The sequence below is a fragment of the Triturus cristatus genome, chromosome 4_1, assembly GCF_964204655.1.
Source record: "Triturus cristatus chromosome 4_1, aTriCri1.1, whole genome shotgun sequence".
In the NCBI taxonomy this organism is placed as follows: Eukaryota; Metazoa; Chordata; class Amphibia; order Caudata; family Salamandridae; genus Triturus; species Triturus cristatus.
In genome coordinates this window covers 29,252,181-29,264,573 of record NC_140585.1, presented here as the reverse complement: position 1 = coordinate 29,264,573, position 12,393 = coordinate 29,252,181, and the positions used below count along the sequence as shown (strand labels likewise).

General features: G+C 50.0%; 1 protein-coding gene across 2 annotated transcripts in view; it reads left to right on the top strand.

The window, feature by feature from the left end:
• Positions 1–2,322: 2,322 nt before the first annotated feature.
• Positions 2,323–12,393, top strand: part of FTSJ3 (FtsJ RNA 2'-O-methyltransferase 3) — a 183,874-nt gene continuing 173,803 nt past the window's right edge. The window contains exon 1 of one of the 2 annotated variants that reach the window (XM_085651369.1): positions 2,323–2,458. The gene's annotated coding sequence lies outside the window, so the exon portion shown is untranslated. Of the gene's footprint in view, positions 2,503–12,393 lie in introns of both variants that reach the window. The other variant, XM_085651368.1, reaches the window with a different exon arrangement.

The following is a 12,393-nucleotide window of genomic DNA, read 5'->3' as shown; positions in this document are numbered from 1 at the left end:
GTGCACCCTTCCTTCCCAGCAAACTGAAGTCAGGAGAACATCAGGACTCAGAGCGACTCTCTGACGTCATGTAAGTGACCCGGCCCAACAGGGAACCTATGTCAGAGAGGCCCCAACAACATAAAACACACTTCACGCGGCGCCAGTCTTGCAACCCATTTCACCGTTTTGAGTAACACCGCAGCCGCTGCAGCTGCCTGATCGCGCGTTGCCATTGGCACCTAGGCTTAAAACTTAAACTTACTTGGGCTGTAACACAGTCTGCCAAGGCTGGCCAGGCCGCAGGCACTGGCAGGCTCAGGCCGCGAGCCACTGCTTGCCCCAGCAATTCGGGCTTGCTGCTCAATCCGCGCCTCCAGGCCGTGTTGTCCCGGCTATGCAGTGAGTCATACTTTGCAATCCACAGGGAGCATGAGTGTCACCAAGTAAGGATATCACACCGTGCAATTAGCGGGTCACCCGGGTGACGGTCACTGAAAGCTCGACGTCTCTCTCAGCTAAGTCTGTGTCACACATATGATTTGTCTGTAATTCTTCATCTGTGTCTCTGGAGGCGGCTGTCATTTTAGTCCCTTTCCTATGTCTATGACAGCTGTCAAAAAGTCCTACTTTTATGTCGACAGTTACTGCAAACTGTAGTGCTGCTTCTATGTCTATGAACTGTCCCAGTTTCTTAGGTCTCGCCTAGGCAGCGCGCATGCGCTGCCTAGGAGGGCCTTTAGCCACCGGTCTTCACTTTTCAAGCACTGCACTCGTGCTTGTAGCGGCATCTACTTTGCGGGAGCGAGCAGCGGTGCGCCACAAGCACGAGTGCAGTGCTTTCCAAATCTCGCTATTTTTTGTTTCAATATGTTGGCAAGTATGCTAATGTGTAGGTAAAATAAACGTCTACATCTAGTGTGACAAAATGCTCCACTGTGACAGTTCTGCTCAGAGAAAATGAGGGGCGACACCCAATGGGGCGCTGTGAGTTGGACAGTAAGGCCATCAATTTCATGAGAACACAGAAGTGTCCCCTTAAACAAACAATGCTATCAAAATGCAGACAGTGTTTCCAGAGAACACGCGCACAGGGCCAAAACACAAAGTTCACCAGGGACCTATCTGCTCACGCTGCTCCGGAGGGGCGCCAAGTGTCCTTACCGATAAGCCCAACGGTCCGCATCAGCTGTGTATCAGCGACCGCAGCCATGGTCCAACACAGCCCGAGGCCTGCTGCTGCTCACAAAGCCTCAGTGTTTCCTGCTCCCGCCTACCCCTCTGCCACCTCCCACATGTGTGCCGCTCCGCCCCTTCCCTACCGCTCACAGCAGAGCTCATAAGACCTGGATCCGAGCTGAATGCATCGGCCGGGGCTGCCTCTCTGCCCTGCTGTGAGCTGCTGCTGAACCCGGAACAGGCACATGACCGGGTTACATGGGGCGGTGTCTACCCTTCGGCCCCGATGACACCTGCTTCTGCAAAGATGCACTTGCTTAATTGATAGGACACAGGAAATTAAGAACAGACACAAGCTACAGAATACTGGCTAAACGATACTGGTGCGTTCGACTGCCAACCGCTGTTAAATCTTGTAAATGATTACGTTGGAAGTTAACGCTAGAGTGCAAAATTCGGTGGAATTTGTAATCGCGAGTTGCATACCTTTAAAAAAAAAATCGGCATTTCTTATAATAAGATGTATGCAAACATACAAAACAAGCATTGGCATAGCCAATAGGTCTCGCCTTTGGGACCTTATAAGTATTTATATATGCAGCACAATATCCTTGGTGCAACAACATTAACTGTTGCATGGTTAAACACTTATAAGGTCACAAAGGCGAGACCTATTGGCTATGCCAATGCTGTTTTGAGAATCTGGTCACCCTAATGATGAGGTCAGCTGTTAGCCGGGGTCCTTGCCTGATTCCAACATGGCCGCTTCCGTGGCGGAAAAAGTTTTGGCACAGAGTGCGACGACGCATGCGCTTGGAAGCCAAAACGAGTGAAAGCGACGTGAGACTGCGGAGGCAGGGCTTTACAAACAGGGCCGCGGCGGCCATTGTGAAAACGGACTGTCGCGTAGGTTGTGGGGCAGCTCTGGTGCTGTATTAAAGACAAATAAAACGCTTTCCGAGGTTGTAGTAGTTAGTTTCCGAGGCTATGAGTATGAACTGCCATATTTAGCTGGAGATATTCTAATTTCTGTGTAGTTAAATCTGGACCAGACTTTTCGGCGGTTACTAGCTCAGATCCCGCCTCTGGCAGCCGTCTGAGCGCTGGCGTTAACAGCACGCTCTATCCCCGGTGGCGGCGGAGAGAGGTGCGGCTGCCGCCCGCGCTCACGGCTCAGACTCCACTCTAAGATGGCCGCCGCGGAGCTGTGCTTCCGGTCCGGGTCTGCGGGGTGTGCACGTGGGGAGAGCCAGGGGCAGAGGGGCTGGGAGTCGGAGCAGAGAGAGTACCGAGCCGTCAGGTGAGAGGCCTAGCACCGGGCGGGGACAGACACGGTGCTGTCAGGTGAGAGGCCAAGCACCGGGCGGGGACAGGCACGGCGCTGTCAGGTTGGAGGCCAAGCTCTGGGTAGGGGGTTGGTGAGAGGCCGTCCATGGGGCAGCAGGGTGTGCTGGCAGGTGCCCCTACAAGGGGGCTCACACCTGTGACAACAGAACCAGTCTGTCTTCGCAGCCTGGGGCCTCCTGTGAGGCGGGCAGAGGCCGGACCTGCCTCTATTCCTGGGGGCGAGGCACGGGGGGCCCCAGTGTAGGTGCATCTGTGCCGTGGAGGGGGCTGGACTGCCAGGTTCATGGGTGGGGCACTGAGCTCGCCTTGATGTGGGTTACAGAGTGAGGGGGAATGAGGTACAGAGGGAGGGTGGGAGGGGGAATGGGGTGGGATGGGGAGTGAGTTACTGGTAGGGTGGGATGGGGAACAGATTTAGGGTGGAATGGGAGTGAGGTACAGAGGTAGGGTCGGGTGGGGACTGGGGTAGAGGTAGGGTGGGGTGGGCAGTGATGTACAGAGGTAGGGTGGGATGGGGACTAAGTTACAGAGATGGGATGGGGAGTGAGGTACAGAGTGTGGTTTAGACTGGGGCGCCGTGCACCTTGTACACGTGGTGTGGGGAGTCGGGCACAGAGAAGGGATACTGAATGGGGGCTGGCTGGATGCTAGTTGAAGGCTTAGAACCGGGTCTTAGATGTGGCACACTGTGAGGTATCGGCTGGACTGTAGTGTGAGGTGTAGACTGGCAGCACTGCAGGGTGGATACAGGATGGGATGTAAAGGTGAAAAGTAACCTGTGAGATGTAGGCTGGCTTCACTGTAGGGTAGAAACAGGATGAAATGTAATGGTGAAAAGTACCCTGTGAGATGTAGGCTTGCTGCACTGTAGGGTGGATACAGGATGAGATGTAAAGGTGAAAAGTAACCTGTGAGATGTAGGCTGGCTGCACTGCAGGGTGGATACAGGATGAGATGTAAAGGTGAAAAATAACCTGTGAGATGAAGGCTGGCTGCATATTAGGGTGGAAACAGGATGAAAAGTATAGGGGGAAAGTACTCTGTGAGATGTAGGCTTGCTGCACTGTAGGGTGGATACAGGATGAGGTGTAAAGGTGGGCTGCGGACTCCCAGTTATACCGTGAGTGTACTGTGAGGTATAATGGTCGCATACTGATACTGAGCCACGTATAAACCAGTCTAGAGTCTACTGTAGTGCGAGGTGTACATGTCTGGACTGGTAAGTGAGATATGAAGACGGGGTGCCGGTTGACACGTTGAGTTACTTAAGCTATGGAAATTGGGTTCTGAGTGTGAGGTATAGATGTGGGGTGCAGATATTGTAATGTGGGGTGCATACTGTGGAAGTTTGTGGGTTGAATGTCTAGGGTGGAAGGCGCAGTTCAGTACGTCAGATTAATATATTACAACAGCGGTGATGCATGCCGTTTGTTTTTAAAACTATTTTGCCTTCCTGGCTCTCTGCTTATGGTGAGTGGTGACGTCATTGGCCCAGCTCTCTGTCCTCTCAGCTCTAGGCGAGAGGTGCTAAAATGATGCAGTGTCCCCTTATGTTGGCTGCTGCTGTGTGGGGTGAAGCTTATCTGAGATAATAATAATAATAATAATATGAAATTTGTAATGCGCTCAGCTTACCCGGGGGCATCCCGGCGCAAAAGATCAGAAGGAAAGACACAGCTAATCCCTGCTAAGGAAACAAATGAGTCTTAAGAAGTTTCCTAAAAGATAGGATCTTAGGCTCTGAGCGAATCTTGAGGGGGAGAGAGTTCCAGAGGGAGGCCACTTGCACAGAGAAGCGCCTGCCCCCAGAACGAGCTCTTCTTACTCTCGCTGACTGCAAAAGGTGTTTTTGGTCCGAGCGAAGCAGACGTGGGGGTTTGTAAGGACGGGCCATATTAGCAAGGATGGGGGGGCCTTTGCCATGTAGAATTTTGTGGGCTGTACATAGCGCTTTAAATCTCACCCGCTCTTTCACGGGGAGCCAGTGAAGCGCTTTGAGGGCCGGGGCAGCAGACTGCCTCCTGGAAACATCCATAAGGACTCTCGCAGCTGCGTTTTGCACCTGTTGGAGGATTTTGAAGGTCGCTTCAGGAGCACCGAGAAACAACGCATTCCCATAATCGAGCCTCGATAGAATCAGGCCACGTATCAGTAGCTTCCTTGCTGAATCAGGAAGCAGAGGTAGCACCTTTCGGGCTGATCTCAGTAAGCCAAAGCAAACCCCTGCAGTCTTCCTGGCATGAGTCCTGAAGGACAGGTCTTCTTCCAACCATACTCCCAAGGACTTGATCTCCTTCTTGGGGGATGGTGGGTCGCCAAGAGACCGGGGCCAGCAGCTAGCAATAATGGAGGGGCTGGAGTTGCCCAGGAGCATCAGCTCGGTTTTACCTCCATTAAGCTTGAGAGCGGAGATAGACATCCAACGAAGAACATTGGCAAGGCAGTCGTGTAACACCTCAGGATGTTCCGCCAGCTGAGTGAGGCCCACCACCAGCTGAGTATCATCAGCATAGCTGATGATCTTCACCCCCGAGGGGGCGACCACTCTTTCAAGTGGAGTCATATATATATTAAATAAGGTAGGGCTCAGTGATGAGCCCTGCGGGACTCCACATTGAAGAGGGATTAGGGCAGATTGCTCTGACCCTTCCCAGACTTGGTAGAAACGGTCAGAAAGAAAAGATTCCAACCATTTCAGGGCCGTCCCTGAGACACCTACCTCTGACAGACGTTGGAGGAGCACCTGATGACTCACGGTGTCAAAGGCAGCACTCAAGTCCAAGAGGATCACTGCCACTGACCCTCCTGTATCCAGAGTGCTCCTTGCCTCCTCCACTACTGCCAGCAGGGCGGTGTCTGTTCCATGGCCGGGGCGGAAACCAGTCTGGGAGTCTCCTAGCAGGTGGTTAGACTCAAGATGGTGAGAGAGCTGACGGTTGACCAACTTTTCTGCAATTTTCGAAAAACCAGGCAGAAGTGAGATAGGCCTGAAGTTGGTCAGATTGGATGGATCAAGTCCTGGTTTTTTCAATAGGGCTTTCACCACAGCCTTTTTCCATCTCTGGGGCACTGTGCCCTGAGCGAGTGAGAGGTTCAAGAGATCAGTCAGAGGAGTGGACAAGGTGTTAGTTACGGACTTGAGGTGTTTTATGGGAACAGGGTCACTCGGGGAGCCACTCTTCATCTCCAACAGGACTTTTGTCACCTCCTCCTCCGAGAAGGGGCCTAAAGATGCTAGCTCAATCGAGTGACATGTGCGGCTAGTAACCGGTTCATGGCAATGAGGAATAGTGGGTAAGGAAAATAAGATTTTCTCTATTTTAGAACGGAAGAAACTAGCCAGTTCCTCGCATTTTTCTTTGGGGTTATCGTGCCGTACTGGAGGGACTGGGGCTTTCAGGAGTTCCTTGAATATTTTAAACGATTCTCCAGAAGAATTGCTTGCTCTCTCGATCCTGTTACTAAAGAAAAACTTTTTAGCGTCCTTCAGTGCGCTTTTATATTTCCTCAGCTCCCTTTTGTAATTGGCCCGGCTTTCTTCCGTCTGCTCTCTCCTCCAAGCACGCTCAAGCCTTTTACAAGAGGTTCTGATGCACCTAAGTTCAGGGGTATACCAGGGGGCAGAACCAGTTCTTCTCTCCCTAACAAGTCTCCTTTTATTCGGGATCAGTAGGTCCAGAGAATTAGTCAGCCATTCGCCCAAGCGCTGATCAGCAATGTTGGGGTCATCTACAGGATGAGGACAGGTTTTAGCCAGTTCTTCCGCCCAACTGTCCACCGGGAGCTTCGACCAGACTCGTTCCACAATATATTGTCTTGGTGCGGGGTCACTCCGGTTCCCCAGCGACCAGCTAAACGGAATCAGATGATGATCAGTCCAAGGGAGAGCCAGCGTCTGGAGAGCCAGTAGGTTCGCAGAATTGGCAAAAACCGCATCAAGCTGATGACCTCTAATATGAGTGGCTCCCATATTAACTAGATGTAGGTCCAATGCCCTGAGCGAACTTAAAAAATCCCTTGCTACTACGTCATTGGGGTCGTCAAAATGGAAGTTGAAATCCCCAAGAATGACAAAGTTGGACGAAGCAGCAGCCAAGGGGATAACGGCCTCCACGAAAGAATCCACAAAGTTCCCTAACGTAGCAGGAGGCCGATAAACAAGGAGACCAGAGATAGAGACAGTGGAGGAGACGCAAAGGGTAAACTGACAACTTTCAGCGTTGTTGATGCCACAGTCTACCGCTTTGCATACAAGTGTGTCTCTATAGACAATAGCCACTCCACCCCCTCTCCCATCCGGCCTATCAAGATGGAAGATGAGGTATCCTGGGGGGAGCGCGTTGATGATGTCGGGGTCGGAACCTGAAGTCAGCCACGTTTCGGTCAGGAATAAGACATCAAGACTGTGGTCCACGAGGACGGAGTGAACTTCCGTAGCATGACAAGGCAGTGATCTGCAGTTAAGCAGAGCCATAGTTAATGGGTCAGGGTCCTTACGGGTGTTATGCGGGCGACAGACACGACAATGTCTAAATGTGGAACCTTCAGTCCAATAGTGGCAACAGCTGGAGTGTCTGGCCGTGCGTAGTGCAAGGAGTGTGTCCCGCGAATACCTGTGTGACGGGGCCCGGGGGCTAGGCGTGTTAAGCAGAGTGGTCTGCCCTATGCCCGTCCGGGCCCGGACGGGCACAGACGGGCTAGTCTTTGGCGTGTCTTCGGCGTGCCGAGGAAGTGCCCGCTGCGCTCGTCCGCTGCGCTTCCGAGCAATGAGCATAGTAAAGGGGAAGAGGAGGGGGTGTGGCTAATCAAAAGGGGCGTGGCCCCGAGTCACGTGAGAGGTGACGGTGCCAGGAGGTAGACCTTCCCCCAGCAATGCGCGAAGCAAAGGCAACAGGTAAGGCAGCAGTAGCGATTAAAATCTTAACTAAACAGTGCAAGAATACAATTTTTAAAAAAAGCTAATAAGCAGACCCCCGGCTTCCGCCTCAGGGGTAGATAGCGTGTCAGCACCTGCAGAAGCTTGGCGCGGCGATTTCAAGCCTCCAGTGAGTTTTGCATTGTAGAAGACTGTGACACTGATCATGGCCCCTGAGGGTTTCATCCAGTGAATGAAGGGCACTTACCAGAGGGCGCATCTTCTATCAGACTGATGCGAGTTGTCTCTGAATGCAAGGACCCCCTGTTAGCAGCGTAATGTGGGAGTCTGCGCGCGTCTCAAGGAGCACCTTCTCTCGGGCTGATGGAAGCTGCCACTCACCAAAGGGTTTCCTGCAAACTCGTGCGGACCGCGGATGCAGTTTGTGCTAGTTCTAAGCTTCTGCATTCACTGCCTTGAAATCAAGAAAATGGGCCATTATTCAGCAACGGATAAATATGCCTACCGTGTTTAACTAAACAGTGAGAAATCTCCCACGCCCCACAAGACACTGCGGGTGTGCGACACGGACATCATACCTAATCAAGTTGCCCCACACAGTCCTGAGGAAGACCTGCAGGCCGAGGCCCTAAATTACCCTCTGAGCCCAAAGTCTGGTCGAAACGTCGACACCCACATAATTAGCTTGGATCACAAGCTCCATATCTATCGTGCCACACAAAGATACATTTTATGTATTTGTAATTGAATGTAAAGGAACCTTGATTGTCTCAATGTGGCCAGGCCAGAGAAGACTGAGAATTGTTTATCAGTCCAACATAAAAATGTTCTTAAATATCCCCTGTCACACTACTTGAAATTCTTTTTCACTGCTTCCACACCAGAGCACTTTCTCTTTTCGCACGTTCCATCGGAGCAACCTTCCTCTCCTTGTGTGAAACAGTAAACAGTCTACTGTTTACCTTAAGTTTTGGAATAAATCCTTGGTAAAATATATATTGGTTGTTGCACTTTTTAGTCTAAAGATACTGTATTTATTACTGTGAGCTAAACATTGTGCATGCTCAAAAACTGTCCTCTAACAACAAATGTAGATTTGATACATATCGTTTAAAAAGAAAAGTTCTAAGACCATTGTTATTTGTACCACTCACCAAAGGGAGCACCTTAACCAGGGTGGTAATGATCGCTGACTGGAAAGGGGGCCATCCAATGTGACTTGCGTGCTCAGGGGTCCAGCAACAGAGTCCACTGTCACAAGGATGATGTGAGCGTCAAGTCCGTGGCGTGAGACAAGCCTGTTCTAATGCAACAGCCTTTGGCCCAAAGACTCTGCCACCTGTCACAAAGATTGACTGATTAACAGGGCCGCTTGAATTATGCGGCAGGGATGGGCCATAATATGCAGCAGTGTTGAGTAAATTATGCATCACGAAAAGGCACTTTTTGTGATAGTATTCACAATTTTGTCATTTTTACACAGCAGATTATACAGTAGATGATGGGCTATGTTGTGAATACGTTAAATCTGTAATTTTGCGAAACCACTGTGCCTGTACAATCAGATAATTTTAGTGGCCCGTCTTATTGGAAACAAACCCCATGGAAGCCGTGTTGTCAGGTCGAGAGGAGCGAGTGTTTTCTGACCCCATTAAGCCCCTTTTCTTTGGTGGTCCCTGGAGTGACCAATCAATCAAATAATTTGTAAAGCGCACTACATACCCGCAAGTGTTTCAAGGTGAGGGGGGGGGTGCTGTTGCTACTGGTGGAACAGCCAGGTCTTGAGTTATCTCCTGAAGGTTAGAAGGTCTTCGGTTTGTCGTAGGATGAGGGGGATGGTGTTCCAGGTCTTGGCGGCGTGGTGGGAGAAGGATTTGCCTCCGGCTGTGGTTCTACGGATGCGTGGGACGGTAGCCAGGGAGAGGTCTGCGGATTGGAGTTACCTGTTGGGTACGTAGAAGGAGAGTCGACTGTTGAGATAGGCTGGGCCGGTCTTGTGGAGTGCCTTGTGTGCGTGGATCGGGAGCTTGAAGGAGATTCTTTTGTCGACAGGGAGCCAGTGCAGGTTCCTCAGGTGGGGGTTGATGTGGTCGCGGCGCGGGACCTCGAGGATCAGGTGTGCAGAAGCATTCTGGATTCTTTGCAGTCTGTTGATGAGCTTGGTCGGGGCTCCGGTGTAGAGGGCATTTCCGTAGTCGAGTCTGCTGCTGACTAGGGCCTGGGTGACTGTTTTCCTTGTGTCTGTCGGGATCCATCTGTAAATCTTGCGGCACATACGGATGGAGTTGAAGCAGGTGGAGGAGACAGCGTTGACTTGTTTGGTCATGGTGACCACCTCACTCCAGGTCAGTACAGACAGCTGCACATCATTGTTTTCAGGTGTGTAAATCAGATTAGCTCGATGGAAACAAAACACCCAGAATACATTGCGTTATGCAAATGCCTAGACCGTCAGTCATTTATCGCCTCAAAGGAGTGGTCACTAACCCAGCGGACCCCCATCTCTTCAGGTGTGATGGGCCCTTGTTATGTTAATGAATACTTGATGTAGCGCAACGACTCGTCCCCGAAGGGGCATCTCGGGACTGAGGCAACAGAAAACTCAGGAGCAGACGTTAGAACAGCCACGATTTGAGATGTTTGTTCAGAAGTGTCCCTTGTATTGTTCGCTTTAGAGCCAACGGTGACTCAGATTTCACAGAGAAATGCACAGTTGGATCACATTAGGATTTGTTCATTGCTTAATGATTCCCATTTGTAGAGCAGCGGCTTCCAGCTCATGAGACGTTTCTGAAGCTTTTATCTAGATATTGTGTTTCAGCGGTGCGCTGTTCACGTCCATAAATGCAGAACTTTGCGCCTTCCTTTGGCCATGCACACCCCACACTTTCAGGCCCCACCTGCGCCTCTCCAAGCTCTTCGCAGCATGCTGGGCACTGCTCTCCTTGTAACACAGCTCCTGAAGGAAATGTTTGTAAAACTATTCACACTGCTGGGGATTGGGGTTGATCAGTAGGATCCGACCCACGGTGATGGCAATGAAGGGGAGAAATACGACAGGAACTTCAATGACTAGGCAGCTCTGTGCTTGAATTAAGATGCAGGTCCTGGTATACTTAATATACAGGAGATTATTTTAGTGCCAACTATTACGTTTTCACTTGTCTTTTTTTTTCGATGTAAACAATCGAGGGTACAACCACAGTCTGATACAACTTCAATGGAGGGTCCCATAAATACACCTACCCCCAACAAGACACAAAACCCTCTGGTGTGTTGTCAACAAGTGACCCTGCTTGCTGTAAACACCGCTTTGCCTTATTGCACAGACTGTACATTAAGAGTACACAAGTCATTGTATATGGAGTTTCACAAGACTGTGGATTACAAGTCGGCATTTTGATCCCTCAGGGGGAGAATCCCTGACATCATCCTCAGGACAATAACTAAAGAACAGGACCCTTGTAAACCTCATCAGAGAGGGATTTCTGAGCTTCACGGGTGATGTGCTGCGCTTTACAAAGGTTCGATTGATTGATCGATCGAGCTGGACTTTGTGCCATCAAAGTGTGTGAATACTTCCCAATGATCTTAAGGAATTCATGAGCTGTGACAAAGGCGACGTCTAAATCGCCCGACACGAAGGGCATTGGTGGAAAATCTTTTCGAACAAGCTTCTTTTAAACTGGAAACACTAAACACACAAATACCTTTGTATGATCGATTCCCGGGGGCAGGGCCCAAATGGAGAGCCCAAGGTTATTCACGGGTACATTAAGTTGGATGGTGCTTGTGGTGAAAATGTCTAACATATTTTGTTGGAGCTGTGACTTCTTTTTTGTAGGTTTCCGCACTACTAGACTGTGTGCAGTTTATCAGATTGATGTATTCATTATTTTAATTTACTTATTTAGAGTTCAGTCACTCAAAGAGCAGGAGACTGAGAGTAGGCAGACTAAAACTGAGTTCTACACCTGGAAAATGAACAGAAAATAAATCTCGAGTTTTCTCCGAAAGAACTGATTGTGCCTCTTTTCCGCATCAAGTGGAATATTGCTCCGTATCTTAGGTCCTTGATGGCACAATGATAGTCCATCTGTGTGTGCCATACTAAACCTACGAACAGTTAATAATAGGCTTGAATTTTCTTACTTAACAAAAGCTTTTCTGAATATGACATATCCAGTCTGTAGGAGATCTAATGCACAAGCCAGAGGGTTTTAATATGACCATTTGCTCCACATGATTTGATGGGACTTTACCCCGTCGTCATTATGTCACGACCCTCTCTGAAGCACCAAGGGTGATGGGACTCCAACTCCCAGAAATGCAACAAGCAGAGAAGACCATGCAAGGCAACCGGAAGCCAGGATGGAGCGGCGAGGAGGGAGACCTGTGGAGATCAGTCCAGAAACCGCCCATGACAGAAGTGATGAGGACTTGATAATACTGGATTTAATATCCCAACGTCATTGTCGCTGTGCGGTGGGAGGATATATTTGAACGCTTGACCCCCCTATATCCGCTCTCCTGGGGCCGGGGCATCTGATTCTTTACCCTCCCTGCGTGGCCCTTTTGGCAATGAGGTGAGCGGGACTGCATGACACTTTGTGCTCCTAACCGATGTTACTTTAGGGTGACAGATAAGTACCAATTTACAATGTCTTTCCTTTTATTATAAGATCAAATTTAGCCTGCCTTAGTGGACACTGACCTAGACGCCTCTTTAGAGAATTCTCTAGAAAATCAACATGCTTTTTTGGGAAATTCAATTCCATCCGTTTATGTTTGGGAGTTACTGTTGTGGAATATGTTTGCATAGTTTTTGGTGTGTGGGAATAGTGGTGCAAGCATGCTGCGGGGAGCTGTGGGATAAAATGAGTCACAACTTGAGCGCATCCGGGTTGGTGGGGCGGAGGGAAGAGGTGACAAATTATGCCAATAACTGGGACACTTTTAAAGTTGGACTAAGGAGCAAATGCATGGAATTAATGTCAATTTTAAACAAAGGG